Below are 17,555 nucleotides of genomic sequence, written 5' to 3'. Positions count from 1 at the left end.
TTAGACGTTGGGAAAAGCCAAGTGAATCTGGTAGATCATGGATGGTAGCCAGCCCATGTGTATAATGGAAGTTCATCCAGAAGTTTACCTTTAGCACTTAATAACTTAAATGTACCTTATTTCATCCAGCACTTTACAGTTTTCAGAGGACCTTCATTTACATGATCTTACTCAGTCCTCACAGGGACCCTGAAGGGTGTGTTGAACAGGGTTTACTTCTCATATGTCGGAGAGGATGGATTCATGGGACCTTAACCATCCCAGATGGTTAAGGAGGAATGCAAGGATTTGGCTTTTGTGGAAATCCTGTTGCCTCCCCATCACCCTCATCTATTGTCTCTCTCCCCTATGCAACTATACTTGGCCCTTGGCACTGGGCATGAGATTGACCCCATCCCCACCTACAGGAATTGGCCTCGATTGGCCAATCAGATCTGTGTGTTCTTACCAATAAGGTGATTGGTGCAGTTCAGTCTGAGCAGAGTGAAGGACTGTACTAAACTAAATAGCTGGGATAAAAGAAAGATATATTTTTATCTCTTTTTTTATTTACAAGTGTATGTGTATGAGACAACAGGTAGCCCTGTAGTTGTTGGCAGTCTTCATGAAAGTGTGAGACAACCCAGTCTTAGGAGGAAGCCAGTGTCACTGATGGCAGAAAAGACAGATGAAGAAAACACACACAAAAAAAACCCCAAAACCAAAAACAGGGTCCTTTGTAATATTGTTGACCCACTGGATAAAATCCTGCTGAAGCTGAGAAAACCCTTTGAATTTTTATGCAAACCATCTGGGGTAGGATTTTCAAATACTTGCAGTTGAGAATATTTTATCTGACTCCTGACTTGGTGCTTATAACAAATGCCCCACATCCTCCAAGAATGAAGTAACTTGAAGCTCCTATATGCAAAATTTAGAGGATTTTATATGTCATCTCTATGACATGTTCACATAAATTCTATCTTATCATTTGAAGTGTGTGTCAAAATCCATGTGAGCATACAGTCCCGGTTATAGCTTGGAGACCAGCTCCATGTCAGGAATGGCAGCAAAGGTGTTAAGTAGACAAAGAAGAAAGACTTGCTTCAGTTTTAAGTGGACTTGTGGCTAATATAGAGAATATTCTATGAAAAAAATATTTTTTTTGAGAAATCGTAAATTTAGACAACAAAGGAAGAATAGGTAAAACAAATGATATCTGGAAAATCAGATTGTCTCTTTTTGGGGGTGGGGTATACAACTGTTGCCACTATAAGGGGTTTGTCTACTTTCTTCTCCCTCACCTACCTCACTTCTATAGATTAGAAAAGTGAAATACTCATTTTCTTAGCCCTATCTTGTTGCAGTTATGAATGGCTAAGGAATATAGTTCCAGCCAATAAGATTCAAACAGGTCGTGATCTGGGGAAATTTCAGGGAAAGAATTTGTTTTCCTGATAAAATGGGACATATAATACTATTATGCCTCTTTCTTCTTTCCTTGGTTTGAATGATGATGTGAAGCCCAGAACTACTGTGGGCATTTTGAGGTAATGAGGAGACAGATGGAGTGAAAAGACAGAAATAATCTGGCTGGCCCTGCTGAGCAGTGGAACTCATGCTTCAAACAGATGTCTCTGACCTTTCCTAACTGGTATATGCAACAACCTTAACAGCTTTTTGAATATTTAAGGTTATTTTAGATTTTTGCTTTATTTAGTTTTTTTTTGTTGTTGTTTTGTTTTGTTTTTAGGTTTTGATGGTTGTAACTTAATTCAGGAGATATTCATATGTCAAACATGTAAGTGACTAAGTCTTTTTAAAAAAAATTATTTAATAAAGGAAACACCCACTTGCTCTGGTAAAGCAGGAGGAGCCTCTATTATGGTTTCAGATAGTTTGGGGAGCATGTCTGAGTTCTTCCCACTAAACACCTCTTTGATTTTTCATCTACTTGGGCAATTTCTCTCATAACTGGTTTGTTTAGGCCTTTCATATTTAAAATGATTATTGATATAATTAGATTATAATTAATCTGCTTGTCTCTCTCCCTCTTCCTCTGCACCTTCCCCAGCTCATGCTCTTTTTCTCTCTCTCAAATAAATAAATAAATTCTTTTAAAAAGAAGTGAATCTAAGTCCATCTTCAAATAACATTATAATACTTTATATGAAGTTTAGGTATCTTTTGGGAATATATTCCCAATTCATCTCTCTTACCCCTTGTGACATTAATGTCCTTTTTTCACTTATCCATATGTATACTCACTGCAATATATTATTAATTATTCTTTTGTAAGTTACCATATAAGCTGAAAATAATAAAAATAAAATATTTTGTTTTACCTCTACTTATTCCTTCTCTGGTACTTTTTTTGTTCTTTATGTAGATCAAAGTTTCTGACCTGTATTATTTTTCTTCTGCTTGAAGAACTTCTTTTATCTTCTTGCAGAACAGGTCTACTTGTGATGAATTCCCTCAGTTTTTGTTTGTCAGAGGAAGTCTTTATTTCTCTTTCAACTTTTTAAAAAGATTTTATTGTTCAGTCATCTCTACGCCCACCATGGGGCTTGAACTCACAACCCTAAGATCAAGAGTTGCATGCTTCACTGAATAAGCCAGCCAGGTGCCTCTCTCTTTCCATTTTGAAGGATTATTTCATTGGATATAGAATTCTAGGTTGATGGTTTTTTCTTTAACACTTCAAATATTTTACTTCATTCTCCTTTTACTGGCAGTTTCTGATGAGAAGTCCACTGTAATCCTTTTTCTTATTCTTTAGGGAGGGTGTTATTTCCCTGTGGCTTCTTTCAAGATTTTCTTTTTGTCTTTTTCTGCAGTTTGAATATGATATGTCTAGGGTTTCTGGTTTTCGTTTGTTTGTTTGTTTATTTATCCTTTTAGGGTTCCCTGAGCCTCCTGGATCTACGATGTTTTCGTACTCATCAGTAGTTTTGGAAAGGTCTCAGCCATTATTACTTCAAACATTTCTTCTGCTTCATCATTTCTTTCTTCTTCTGGTACTCCAATTACTTTTATGTTACACCTTTCAAAATTGACTACAGTTCTTAGATCTTCTGCTCTGGGAAGTTTCTATAGCTTGAAGATAGCTTAAACCTGTCTTTTAGCTATCTCTCCTCTGTCATGTCAAATCTACTGATAAGCCCATCAAAGGAATTCTTCATTTGAATTACAGTGTTTTTTAAATTTTTAACATCCCCTTTTGATTCTTAGAGTTTTTATCTCTCTACTTAACCCCATGTTTTTGCATGTTGTCTACACTTTCCATTAGTTGATTGATATATTAATTATAGTTATCTTAAATTCCTTGTCTTATAATTCAAACTTCAGTTTCATATCTGAGTCAGGTCCTGATGATTGCTTTGTGTCTTCAGACTATATATACTTTTTCTGCTGTATATTGTATGTTGTATTAGGTAATAAGCACTGGGGTAAATAGAATTTATGTTTGTCTGGTTAAGAGTATGCCTTTGTTTTTAACACTTGCTGCAGCTATGGGGGCAGGAATTTAGAATTCCTTAGTGTCCTTGTTTTTTTTTTTTTTTTTTTTTTTTTTTTTTTACTTTGGACTTCCCTATGTATTCCTTATCAGGAAGAATCTGGTCAGCATTTTTAGCTATGGTCCCCTATTGTTATGCTGGAGTACTGTTAGTATTATGATAAGATGATGGGGACGGAGTATGCTCTATAGACTTTCAATTAAATCTCTGTTTTGTAAGCCTGTGTCTTTGGGCTGTGACCTTCAGAAGTGGTTCACTGGTAGTTTATAGCTATTTTCTCTTCTGCTCCCTACTTCCTGTCCTGGCTGCAGTGTTCCCAATCTATTTCCTTGGAACCTTGTCCCATGTTGACTGTAGTCCCCAATCCCTTCCTCATTAGATGAAACAAGAAGGCTAGAGTGGACTGAACTGGATTGCATGCCCCTTTTCCTGGTGAGATAAGGCTCGGGTAATGTTTTTTTCTTTGGAGAGTATGTATTTCTTATGGAAATATTCTAAACATATTTTTATAAGGTGTACTCCCCTCCTGATCAGGGGCCTCTTCACCATGAGAACTTGATGGATTTCCTGGAGGTAAACCCCATGAGAATTTGCTCCCCACCCCTCTTCCAAGCCCAAGGCCCTAAGGAGTTTCTTACTGTCATGCTAGTTCACACTTAGCTTCCAGAAATTCATCAGAATTATCTTTGAGTGCCCCTATTACTTTATGGCTCTAGCAGCTTCTGTTCTAGGTAAGCAGTCATGACTGTCACTTTTGGATGGCCAAGTATCTCCAAATTTCTAAGCAGTTTTTTGCACACCTCAGTTTTTTGATGGGTCTAAGAAAGTAATTGATTTTTAGTTTGTTTAGTAATTTCTTGCTGTAAGGATGGGAGTGGCACTTTCAAGCTCTTTACACATTAGAACTAAACCCAAAATCCCCTTACCTCCCCTTTGTCTCTCTCTTTCCTTACCCATAAAAATGCTATTGCATAGCACAAAAATGCAATAGCATAAAAATGCTATTGGCATTATTTTATGAGGCAATAATCTGTGAAAAAGTAATCTAATACCAATAGCAGGTGGTAAATGAAATGCAATTCTATATTTACATTTTACAGGGAATTCCATTATAAAGAAGGGAAGTAGATTTGAATTTGATACATTTACATTGCATGAAATCAAGTTGATGTGCTCAAAACAAAAATTAATAGAGAGAAAATGATTTATTTATTTATTTTAAAGATTTTATTTTATTTATTTATTTGACACAGAGAGATCACAAGTAGGCAGAGAGGCAGGTAGAGAGAGAGAGGAGGAAGCAGGCTCCCTGCTGAGCAGAGAGCCCGATGCGGGACTCAATCCCAGGACCCCTGAGATCATGATCTGAGCCGAAGGCAGCGGCTTAACCCACTGAGCCACCCAGGCACCCCGAGAGAAAATGAGTAGCTCTTCCTGTCAATCCATAGTAAAGTTATGTCAATTAGCAGAAAAGAGCAGTAAAAAGTTGGGGAGTGGGGCTGAGGAGGAGAAGGAATAAAAACTTCCAAGCAGGAGGAACAATGAATGGAAAGTGCCTGGGTCAGGAAGAAGCTAAGAACATTTAAGAAATGTGGGAGTGGAAGAACACCAGAGTGGTGTAGTCAGTTAAATGTCTGACTCTTGGTTTCAGCTCAGGTCCTGATCTCAGGATCATGAGATCAAGCCTCACAAAAGACTCCAGCACAGCACAGTGTCTGCTTGAGATTCTATCTCCCTCTGTCTCCCCCACCATGCTCTATCTCTCTAAAATAAATAAATAAATATTTTAAAAAAGAGAAATATGAGAGGGGAACTGAAGGGGAAGAGAGGTGGAGATAATGCTGGAGGGGAGGCCTAGTGATCATTGCAGAGTGCTTGGACTCTGTTTTAAGAGTACTGGATTCATTTCTCCAAAACTCAGTTTCTATCATTCATTTATTTAATAGGTAGAAAATTAGAAATGGTGCCTTACTATGGATTTATTTTGTATTTCTTTCTATTGCTATCTGAAGTCAATATTCTTCTTTATGTATTTATGTGAAATTTCATGTCTTATTTATATTTAAATTTATTTTTAATTATTATTGGTTCTTTTACTGTTAAAAATTATAAAATATTATTTTTTAAATCTTTCATATTTGGGGGAAAATAATATCCCCAAACTTTTGTTTTTCTTTTATTTTAGTTATTGCCACCTTAAAACATATGGTTCTTCCCATCTGTTAATGTGATATTTCAGTGGCTTATAATGATAACCATTTATTTCTCACTCATGTGTCTGTAGGTTAGCTGAAATTCAGCAGCACTAGACTGGGCCCTATCTACATAGCTGGCGATTTTGTTTTTGTTTTTGTTTGTTTGTTTATTTGCAGGATGATTTTATAAATATATCAATGTTTGGTTTCTTGGAGCAGGTTACAAGAATGCTATAGTTGGGCAAGTTCTTGTGACTCCATTGACTAGAGGCCTCAAGGTTAGATGTTTGTAGGTGAAAGGGAAAGGTGTCTTTTTGCTTGGGTTTAACCAACAGCGGAGCCAGGTATAAGGATTTGGGTGCCAGAAATTAGTATATTTGGGAGATGAGTCCAGAAGCATAGTGAGAGAGTGAGAAAAGGAGACAAGAAATAAAAAACAGTCAGTAAATTGTTCATTGATGAGCAGGTTACCACCATGGGCAGCTGGAGCCCTAACTTGATGAGGACACTTTGAGAAACTACTTAGAACATACCTTCAAATTATACTCCCCAACTTCAAAGAGGTGCACCCACCTGCCAACTTCCATCATTCACTGGGGAGGGCTGCTCCTGGATAGCAATTTTTGCTTTGTGTGAACAGGGGGTTACTAAGTACAGAGAAAACCCTTAGGGTGCAGGAAAATGTCCACCAGGCTGCAGGTAGCCTCCAGGGTGGGCCAAGAGGACATAGGCAGAACATCTGCCAAAAGAAGGTACTGGAATGCAGAGACCAAAATAAGCCTTAGGATCTCATGCCTTTTTCCATTAATTACTACTGCAAACTCAGCTGGCCTTCAGTAAACACTTGTTATATTTAACTAGACCATTGGGTTCATTTACCAGAATGTGAACACCTTGCATGTAGGGACAGAGTGGTTGTCTTCCTTTCCCAACATCTAATTCAGAGCCTGAAATACCATTACTCAACAAATGATGGTGTAGGGAGGCAGTTTAGGAGAGTAGAGGGAGCTTGACCTTTGGGGCTAGACAGAGAGTGTAGGCTCTTGTGGCTTGATGATTTATGTCATTGTATTCCAGTGGGCAAGCTACTTGCTTCTCTTATTCTCTTTCTGCATTTTCAACATTGAAATAATGATACTGGAGTCAAATATTATTGCAAGAAGCAAATGAGTTAAAAGTTCACAGCAGGGGCTGCTCTAGAATTTTTCTAATAGGGGAATTTAGAGCAGACAGCAATCTAGAGGGAAGGGAAAACAGGGCTAGGTACTTTGTAGAAGATTGAGAATATATCATCAGCTGGGCAAGAACTCCATCCAAACACCTGCTTGGTGCTGTCACAGTGTTTGTCAGGTCCTTAGATGAGAGCTTAGCAGGTTACAGGCATTTAACTTAATGAAGATGTTACTATCAGGCTATTGTGCATAAGATTGTCCTTGTTTGGAAATGTTGTTGTGTTGGGAGTATATTGATAGTGTTGATATCTTGTGATACATAACTGTTATTACAATATAATGATGTGACCCCTGAAGTGGAAGCTTATAGTTCAAGGTAGAGGGTATTCTTGAAATTGTCACTTTTTCCTTAGATTTCTCTTGTGTGAGTATCTGAGTCCATGTGAGTGACTGTCCATCTCAGGACAGGTCAGGGTCCATACCCTGAATATTGAGAATGGCCAACTCTTCCCCAAAGAGTATAAACTATGTAGCATAGGGAGCCTTAGTGGGTGGTGATGTTGGGGAAATCAACAAATTCATCCTATACAACAGGATGGGGTCCAACTCTGTCATTTTGCTTACCGTGTTTGCTAGGTAGGCAGTGGGTGGGTGTCTTGAAAAACTTGTAATAGGCTCCTCAGAGTACGTGACTATGGGGGATAAGGGCCATGGTGGCTAGAAGTTGACTCCGAGTGATGAATTCCATATCTGAGATCTAGGTTTCACTCTGCATGGATCCTAAGAGACCTCTCCATTCTTTTGTCTCTGAATGCAGAGCCATAAACCTGTAAGCAGCCTTGACTAGTATCTTGAGGGCCTAGTACCCACAGCAGGGACTTCAAATCAAGATAGGAAAAAAAAAAAAAAAAGAATTGTTAACCCAAAGAGTAATGTTCTGAGCTATTCTAGTATATTGGTACTTTTCCACTAAATTCAGTGTTTTTATTTTCTAATTGTAGAAGATCACACTCCCCCCCATCAAACACTCCTAATCTTTATCCACAGAAAATGGCGTATAGTCTTCCAGATCTTTTCTTAATGCCTTATATAAATACGTTTCAAATGTTTGACTAGTTTTATAAAAAATTTATGCTTCCAATATCAATGGATACATTTTTTCAGTATCATTTAACCTTGAGATCATTAAACTTAAGTAAATCTTAAAAAAATCTTTAGAAAATTTAATAAATCTCCTATTTATGGACAGTTATGTTATTTCCAACATTTAGATGTTATAAACAATACTTTGATCCTTGTTGCTAAATATTTGTGACATACTTAATTTGTTCTTAAGCTCTTTTTCATATTTATATGTGTGTATATATATACTTATTATTATTTTTTAAATATTTTATTTATTTATTTGACAGAGAGAGAGAGAGATCACAAGTAGGCAGAGAGGCAGGCAGAGAGACAGGGGGGAAGCAGGCTCCCTGCTGAGCAGAGAGCCCGATGCGGGACTCGATCCCAGGACCCTGAGATCATGACCCAAACCGAAGGCAGAGGCTTAACCCACTGAGCCACCCAGGCTCCCCTACTTATTACTTTTTTAATCTCAATCTTGCTGGGTCACATTCTGAAAAGTTTTCTTGCTTACAGTTTATTAATACAGTCTCTTAACCCTTGTCTATTTAACCCTACTATTGAGATTTTATTTTCAATTGTACTTTGACATTCCTAAAAGTTCCTTTTTCCAAATCTGTCCCCTCCTTCTGACATTTTCTGTTCATTTTTCAAAACTGTCTTTCTTTAATCATTTAAACATGATTTTTGGGGGCACCTGGGTGGCTCAGCAGGTTAGGCCTTTGCCTTAGGCTCAAGTCATAGTGGCAGGGTCCTGGGATTGAGATCCGCATTGAGCTTTCTGCTCGGTGGGGAACCTGCTTCTCCCTCTCTCTGCCTGTATCTCTGCCTACTTGTGATATCTCTCTCTGTCAAATAAATAAATAAATAATTCTTTAAAAAAAACATGATTTTTTTTTTAATGGAGTCTCCTGTCTTTGTTTCTGATATCAACTTCTTGTGCTCTTTTTTATAGTGGATGTTTTCCCCATGAGTTTTGCAGTTTTGGGCCATGAGCTCATCTTCTGTGGGACCTCATTATGAATCCTGGTGTAAGACTATGTCCCTTGAGAGAGATTTTACTCTGGTAGCTTCTGCCAGGCACGCAATGGATATTAGAAACTCAGAACATGTTTTATGTTAAGTTATAGACATGAGAATTCTAGTGTAAATCTGAATGCCAAGTCCATGAAGCTGATCAGACCTATGATTATGAATTCTCAAAGTAGACCATTTCTTTTCCTCTATCTAGATCCTAGACAGCAAAACATCATTGTCATCTCTCTCTGCCTTTGGGTGGATTGTTCTAGTTCAACTTCTCACCTCTCACTGATCAGAGTCCTTATCTGTGTTCCCTGCATGGTTCCTGCTTGTGTTTTAAACACAAGCCTTGACGTTATGAGACCAGAAAACGCCCATAGAACTTCTAGAGTTTTAGCTTAGGTGTTACAGCTTAATATCCCAGATTCCTCTTCTTCTTTTTTTCTTTTATGCCAAATGACTTCCTTAACTTCCCTGCAAGGCTCAGATCTGCATCTAAAAGGATTTTACATTTTCCCTGGTATTTCCACATTGTAGTGACAGAGTTTCTGGTTGTTTAGACTGAAATGTTACCAGAAACTAAAGGTCTTCAGTATTTCTGCAGTCTAAATTCTCAGAGGAAGAATTTCAAATTTAAGAGGCATGCACATTTTAAATGTATCTTATACAGTAACATTTGATAAATAATACACAATGCGGAAAACAATTTGACATTGGAATATCTTATGAGTATAACTCAAGAGCACAACGATGAACATGGGACAGCTTTAAAATAAGTTCTTAGCTCTTTCATTAATTCAATCTGTCACCTTGTTTCTCTTTCATGTTAAGCATCAAAACTTTATTTATTTTCAAGAAGCAAAAAAAGCAAGTGGCCACGTGTGAAACTCTTAGATTTTTTATTTCTGGTACTTTTCCCCTTTAGTAGAACATTTGTCTCATCATGAACTTTGGAAATAGAAATCCTAAATGCCTGAACAGGAATGCTCATGGAATTCTGATGAACAAAAAGCATGTCCCCAGATTCTTATTTCTGCAAGGTGAAGACCTCCTATATATAAATTCTGTGTTCACATCAGTTACATCTATATATAAGGTTGGATGGTTAAAACAGAGGAAGACACTACATAGGGAAGGGGCAGGAATGAATTAGTGCACAAGCCGTTATTTTTAGTGGCTACCTTGCCTAGTCCTTAAACTGTCACTGAAGAGTAGCTTTGAACAAGCTGCACACCCCCTAAAGGTCATAACCCAGGAGAGGAGAGACTCTAGGAACGTGCACCAGGGAAGATGCAGATGGATAAACAAGCCATAAAGTGCACCATATTTTCTCTTTCCCAACATTCACTGAAGAGTTGACCTCAGGCTATTACCCTGTGAAAGTGGAATTTTAAGAGTCAACCCCAAACAAACCTGTACCAATCCCTGGGTGGCTGGCTTTCCCCATCGCTAATGAAACCCAGGAGGGTCCCGAAGGAAGGTGTGACAATTTGAGAGGCAGAGTGAAGATCACAGAAGTGAGAAAACTATCACCTCGTTTTCCCCATCCTGAGGAGCATACGGGCCAGACTCAGCATGCCCGAAGTTCTTGTGGCCTGGACAAAGGTCTCCCTGCCTGAGAGCTGCATGGGAATGGACACCCACCCTGAGATAGCCTCTCCTCTAGCTGGCTCAGCTCAGCCTTCTCGAAGGTGCCTTAGCTGAGGAGGGCATTCAGATGTGACAGCCCCTGCGCATGTCATTTTTGAGGAACCAGGTGAATGCATTCACATGGAAGGAGGTGATGAGAACAAAAAATGGTGTAAATGACTGCTTGACCTGTAGGCCAGCTGGCTGTGGGGTCATGACTCTGGCCTCCATCACAGGAGGAGGGATAGAGCTTGTAAGTTCCCATCTATCTGACAGAGGAAAATAGGATGGTGTTGGAGCAGCTGGGTCTCCAGGAGGTGGGGAGGAGGCTGGGTCTATAGGAACTGAGATACCAGGGTGTTATCTGCCTCAAATCTTCTTATTGATCTCCCGATTACTCCCTTGGGTGGTAGAATCAGGCTCCGCCACACTCCTCAGAAGGTGTTGGAAGAGTCAGAGTTAAGTCACTCATCAGACAGTAATAAGAGGTGGGCTTCCTCCACACTCATTTTTCCTTTCTCACTTGTGGAAATCTAGAGCCTCAACCACACATGAAATTATTATCTATGAAATGATTATATCTTAAGACTTTATTGAGCCACAGGTGGTAAAATAGCCTGGGTCCTTGAAACACTGTGTGGAGGAATGTGCTTGCCAACCCCAGACATTAATTTTGACTTATATCTATATGAGCAAAAAAAAAAAGGAAAAGAAAAGAAAGAAAAAGAAACTCATCACCTCGTGTTAGGAAAGTTTAATGTACTTTAACAAATAAATTATCATTCTGAGACTTCTTTGCATGGTACTCCTAGATAAATTCTGATCTTTTCTGGATGCCATGTCTTCCTCTAGTTTGGAGGTATTTATTTTTGAGGATTAGTCAAATAATTTTTTAAAGAAAGATTACTGAGGAAATAATCTTTCTGGATTTTGGCCTTTCTTAATTAGGTAGATTTTTTTTTTAGATACAGAATTGTAGATTTAAAGCTATTTTCCCTCTAAATCTGAAGGCATTGCTTCATTGTCTTTTTGAGTCCAGTAATGCTAATAAGACTTCATAATAGAAAAAGTATCAGGGGGTACAAACAACATATGGACAAAAGACCAACATAAATAGCCAATCCACACACAAACTAGAATGAATTACTAGTAAATAGGAATCAGACATTAATGAGAATCCATTTTCTTCCATCAAATTGACAAAGATTATAAAAATGGTAATACTCAGCATGGGCACAGATTAGAAAAATGAGTATTTGTGTACACTACTGATGGATCTGATACTGGAACAAAATTTCTGGAGAACACATTTATTTTTTTATCTTGTTTTTATTTTTTGAAAGAGTGAGAGATAGAGAGAGAGAATGAGCGCTGGAGGTGAGGGGTGGGGTAGAGAGAGGAGTAGGAGAGAGAGAGAATCCCAAACAGGCTTCACTCCCAGCGCAGAGCCTGATGCAGGACTGATCTCATGAACCTGAAATCATGACCTGAGCCAAAATCAAGAGTGGGATGTCCAACTGACTGAGCCACCCAGGCTCCCTGGAGGGCACATTTATAATACTCAGAAATAAAATCATTACTTTTACCTTTGTAGGTGAGGGCTTTTTTTTTGTTGTTTTTTTGTTTTTGTTTTTTTGTTTTTGTTTGTTTTCAGCTGGAAACTTTTTAGTTCTTCTCTTTTATCTTTGGGGTAGCAAAGTTTCATAAACATGTGTTTAGGTGAAAAGCTATTTTTATTTAGCAGCTCAACACTTACTGGGCCATTTCTACCTTTTGTTTTGTTTCAGGCTCAGGGAAATAGTTCTTTTATTTCTTTGAATTTTTTCCCCCCTGCTTTTCATTTTCCTGATTTTTTTCTTTCTCAAGTTATTATTAGATGGATATTTCTCCTCTCATATGGGTCTATTATAGCTTTTAAATTTTGCCTCATGTCATTTTTTGTCCTTTGCTTTGTATTCTTTTTTACCCTCTCTCTCTCTCTCTCTTTTTTTTTTTTGCAGGGGCTGAGGTGGGATGCCTGGTCACTCAGTCACTTAAGCATCTGTCTTTGGCTCAGGTCATGATCCCAGGGACCTGGGATCAAGCCCCACATTGGGATCCCTGCTTCCTGGAGAGTCTGCTTCTCCCTCTCCCCCTTCCCCTGTTTGTGTTCCGTCTCTATCTGTGTTTCTGTCAAATAAATAAGTAAAAACTTTTAAAAAAAAGTATATGAAATTGGTATGGACATTATTAAGATAGCTGCATGACTTAACTACAATTATTTACAAAATAGACACATTATGGGAAAAACCATGTATTCTTGGCAAAAAAGATTATTTTTCTTTTTAAAAATACTCCTAGGCTGATTGGCTACATCATTCTGGTAAAAAATTTTCATTCAAAAGATGCCAAGATCTTTTTCCATGATCTCACATTGCTACCCATTCACTTTTCACACACGGAGCCTTGTTCCTGCTGGGGCTCACAGTTAAATTGTAGGCTACATTGATCTCATCACAGTGAAGCCATTACACTTCTGGTCTTCCTTACACATTTGCTCCATGCATGCTTAAAATCTGGGAAAAACATACTCATGGGCTGGTGAAACAAAGAAGCAGCAATTTCCTTGCCTTATTCCTTGGCTTGTGATGAAGTAGAGAGCATGATGTGGTGATTGGAGCCAGACCTAACCCTGACCATGGGCATTGCAGCCGACCCAAACCTAATTAAGAAAGATCCTGAATAAACTTGGGTGAGAGCCAAAATCACTAGCCTCTTCAATCAATATTTTTGATATAAAAATTAGCATCGGGGCTGAGTAAAAGGGAGCACTGTTTCATGTCACAGCAGGAAAAACAAAAAACAAAACAAAACAAAAAAAACCTCTCCTGCTTCTACCCTGACTTCCTGATGTTGGCTATTTGATTGATTTGTGTCTGTGATAATTTTCAGAGCAGGTGACTTACTCATGTCAAGTTCTGTCCTAAGCTATGTCACAGGAATCAGCCATTTCCAAACAGGTAAGTTGGTCTCACTTGTTCTCTTATTCCTGGAAAGAAATTCCTGGAAAAGAATACAGTATTCTCAGAAAAATAAAGCCAGGCCTTGTTGGAGCTTTGGAAGTCCTCTTTACACACCGCTAATCCCCTTTAACACACTGGCCTTCCAAGATGAGTCTACTCTTAATCTCTACAAGAGTGTCCAGAGGATAATGTATGTCGGAGTTCTTAGTAGAGTGTCTGGTGCATGATAAGTGTCCAAAAAATGATTGACTTGCTGTCATTCAAGACACCACATACCTGCTTTAGAAATAATTCCTAGTCTTGATCCAGGAAATTTGCAGATAGAGTATGAGATAACGAACAAAAAGATTAATATTTGACTCATGTCCATGCCTTTGTTATCCTAAAGACTACTCTTAATGAGGTTGAGACAAATTCAAGGGACCATTGAAGACATATCTACCTTTTAGAGAGATTCAGTGAAATATTTCCCAATAAAATCCAAGATTTCTGGGGCTTACTTTGAAATAAACTCTGAGTGGGGGAAATAGATGAAAATGACTAGCCATGGACAGATAATGTTTGAAGCTAGGTGACAGATGCAATTGGGTTCATTATACTATTTTCTCCTTCTTACTCTATGTTTACAATTTTCCGTTTTAAAACCTTTTTAATGGAGATGGATTAGGAATAGTTATTTTTAAGTGGATGGACTGCTATCAGTTCATAGCTGAGTCCCTCCCCCAAGAAGGGCCTTTGGCTGAATGGAATTGTCTTGGCAAGGTAATGCCCTCCCCCACGCTTCTACCTTGGTAACCTGTATCGCATGATTAGTTGATAGCAAAAAGGACATAGAAACCTGACTCCATTGCTTCACTTTGAGATAATTCTAAAGGGCCTGACTCCATTGCTTCACTTTGAGATAATTCTAAAGGGCCATCTCCCCATGGAGATGACTAAGACCTTTCTATGATGAAATCATAGTTAGGCTTCTTCCTTTTCTAATCCTGTCTCATCACTCTATCTTACCTCTGGTTCCATTGTGTGTGGTCTCAGTGGTGTGCTGGTAAAGGTTTAACAGATGGCTCTTCAGATCCTGAATGTGTAGGGTTTGCCAATATCTGTGGTGTAAATGCTTCCAGCATGGCCAATTTCAAGCTACCAAAGTGATGTTACAGAAGGAGGAGTTGGGAACAGATGAACACAATTGGTTCTTGTGACCGAGTTCAAGCCAGTGCCAGCCACCCTTGCCCATTTTCCTTAATGAAATTCTTAAATCCAAATCTCTGAGTCTCTATTTAGGGTAATCCAAACTAACACAGAGCCATCAATTATTTTTTATATTATCTATTTTGGTGATTTGACTATTAAAGAAACTAATATTTCACAGAAAAAATGAAATGAAATTGGTCACCTCAAATGTTTCAGTGAAACACAGACACACACACACACACACACACAATACTTGTAAGACAATGTCCCATAATAATTGCTTAGATACATTTTAAAATACAGTCGCCTTTTAATTTCCAAATATTACACAGCTGCATAAAGTGTTCTGAGAAAATAGACTTCAAATATGTTGTTTATATGGAGACCAGGAAAAATGGCCATGAAATCACTAGAGAAGTTTAGAGTATAATTGTTATTACTGCCGTAAATCCAAATACAGGAAAGTTAAGGTTTTCTCATCAAAAATTTTAAGTCAGAGTAAGCCATTTGTACTATTTGCTATCTCTGAAGAAAATACAGAGGAGCACTGCATGTGTGAAGAACCGTTAAGACTTTCACCCTATTTGAGAGCTGTTGTTGGAATAAGTAAACAATCACAGATTATTCTTAATATTCTATTTTGTAAAAAGAGAAGGTACCTCGAAAATGGGAAGAAAATATCCCACTGAGGAGAAAAGGTTGGAATAATTCTCTTTAAGCACTCTTGATTATCAACAGAGAATGAGCACAAAATTTCTGTTATGCTACTAGAGACAATTGAGCTATGCAAATAAAAGCTCCAACAGTGGTTCTCAAATTAGGACATGGATTAGAAGCACCTGAGGAGGCTGTTGAAATGTAAATTTCTAGGCACAACAGCTATTCTTACTCAGTGGAAGTCTGGCTGCAGTCCCCAGGGACCTGCATTTTGATAAGCTTCTAGCAAATTCTCAAGCCCATGGTGTCTGTCAAACCAAAACAGCTGAAAGGCAATATAACCGAACATCCACGATAACACAATTCATAATGGGATTAGGGACATAACTCGCCATTTCCCTGTTAAGCAAATATATCCTCCCTACGAATATTAGTCTGAATCCTCTATCTTCTGTTTCACTGAAGGCCACTTTTAAAACATCTCCCATCTAGCTGTTAACCAGCCAGAGTCTCACCTGTGTATCTTTACATTCTTGCTTGCTCTTAAAGGAAGGGTAAAGTGTGTATATGTGTGTGTGCACGCGTGTGCATATGTGCTTGTGCGTGAATGAGGGGAGGGTTGGGGAACATAACAGAGTTTTCTTAGGAAATTCTCTTAACAGAACCCACCGAAGAGACATTTTGAACTGTGGTATATTTATTGAGACTCAATAATCCCTATTGATTTAAAATTGTGGTTTTATAACCTAGCAGTAGGTGTTTTCTTATAAAAAGTAAAAATTCTCATGATTACCCTCTTAAACAACCTCATTCTATATATGACATATACTCTTCTATTACCAGCCCTATGAGATCTGGGTATCTCCTAATGTTCTCAGGAAGCATTGCATTTGGTTTATAGTTGTTCTCCTAAGTGATTCCCTCTGACAGAGATAGTTTTTCATTTTTTTTTTTCATTAAATCTTGCACATGAGAATGTAATAAATTGTTCTAAGACTCTGGGATCTTGATGAAGCAGTAGTAATGCCCCCCCCCCCTTGTTCTTCAGGCCAGGTGGATAAATAAATATTTTCCTATCATGAGTTAGACTCAGGATCCCCCATAAAAGTCATAAAGATGGACGAATATAGCAGCTCACAAAGACACCCCTCTAAATGCTTAAAATTGAAAGGGTAGTTGTGAAGGTGTATATGAAGATCATGGACATCTAGAACGGAAGGGGAGGTTTTTTTGCTTGCTATACCTCAGTAAGGTCCTCTTTGTCTACTGTTCCTTTTATAGGACTGAAGACATTTATGCATTTTTGGACAACTAACTAGAATCAATTTCATTTAAATGCACATTTTCAAGAGAAAAGACCTTTTTGGGGACATGGATACCACATGTATTTTCTTTGCATAGTTACTGGTGCACCGATGCATTGGAAAGAATTAGAATTTAGTTACCAGAATTAGTCGCTGGAGGGGGAAACTGCATAGTGAGAACTCACTTCCTCTCCTCTTCCATGGATAGTGATCCTTACAAATGTGTGTAAGAAACCTTATTGTTGTGATCTACTTTTAAACTGATATACCTAATAGGGGTTATACTCTCCCTATAAACAGCTTTCCACACTGCTCGCCTTTATCCTTTAATCAGTTGTGAGCATCAGGCATGTTGCTCTCTTCAACACCAGTGTGCCTGGCTGGGCTTCTGTCTCCGGGTACGGCATGAAAGCTTGGGTCCATCTGTGTCACAAGTCAAGCCTTTCTTGAAATGATTTGTTTATACTGTCATTTGATGGAGTGGAATGTTCTGTAACTCATTCGAACTAGTATAGAAGCTTTGCTAAAAGGTCACCACTGCTCTTTAGAGTTTCCAAATCTGGGAACCATATGGGAGCTTGTTAAAGATAAGGTTTTCCACTGGCTTTTTCCATACCAACCAGAGCCAATTAGCAAAAAGGCACTATTCCAGATAAATTTGTGTTCACATTTAGAAAGACAGACAGACAGAGGAAGAGAGAGAGACAGAGAGAACTCAAGGAAATTACAGTTCTTTGCTCAATAGTGTGTAAGCCCATTT

Source organism: Mustela putorius, unplaced genomic scaffold (genome assembly GCF_011764305.1).
Source record: "Mustela putorius furo isolate JIRA1106 unplaced genomic scaffold, ASM1176430v1.1 tig00000253_pilon_pilon_pilon, whole genome shotgun sequence".
NCBI lineage: Eukaryota > Metazoa > Chordata > Mammalia > Carnivora > Mustelidae > Mustela > Mustela putorius.
Note: the sequence above shows the minus strand (reverse complement) of the source record.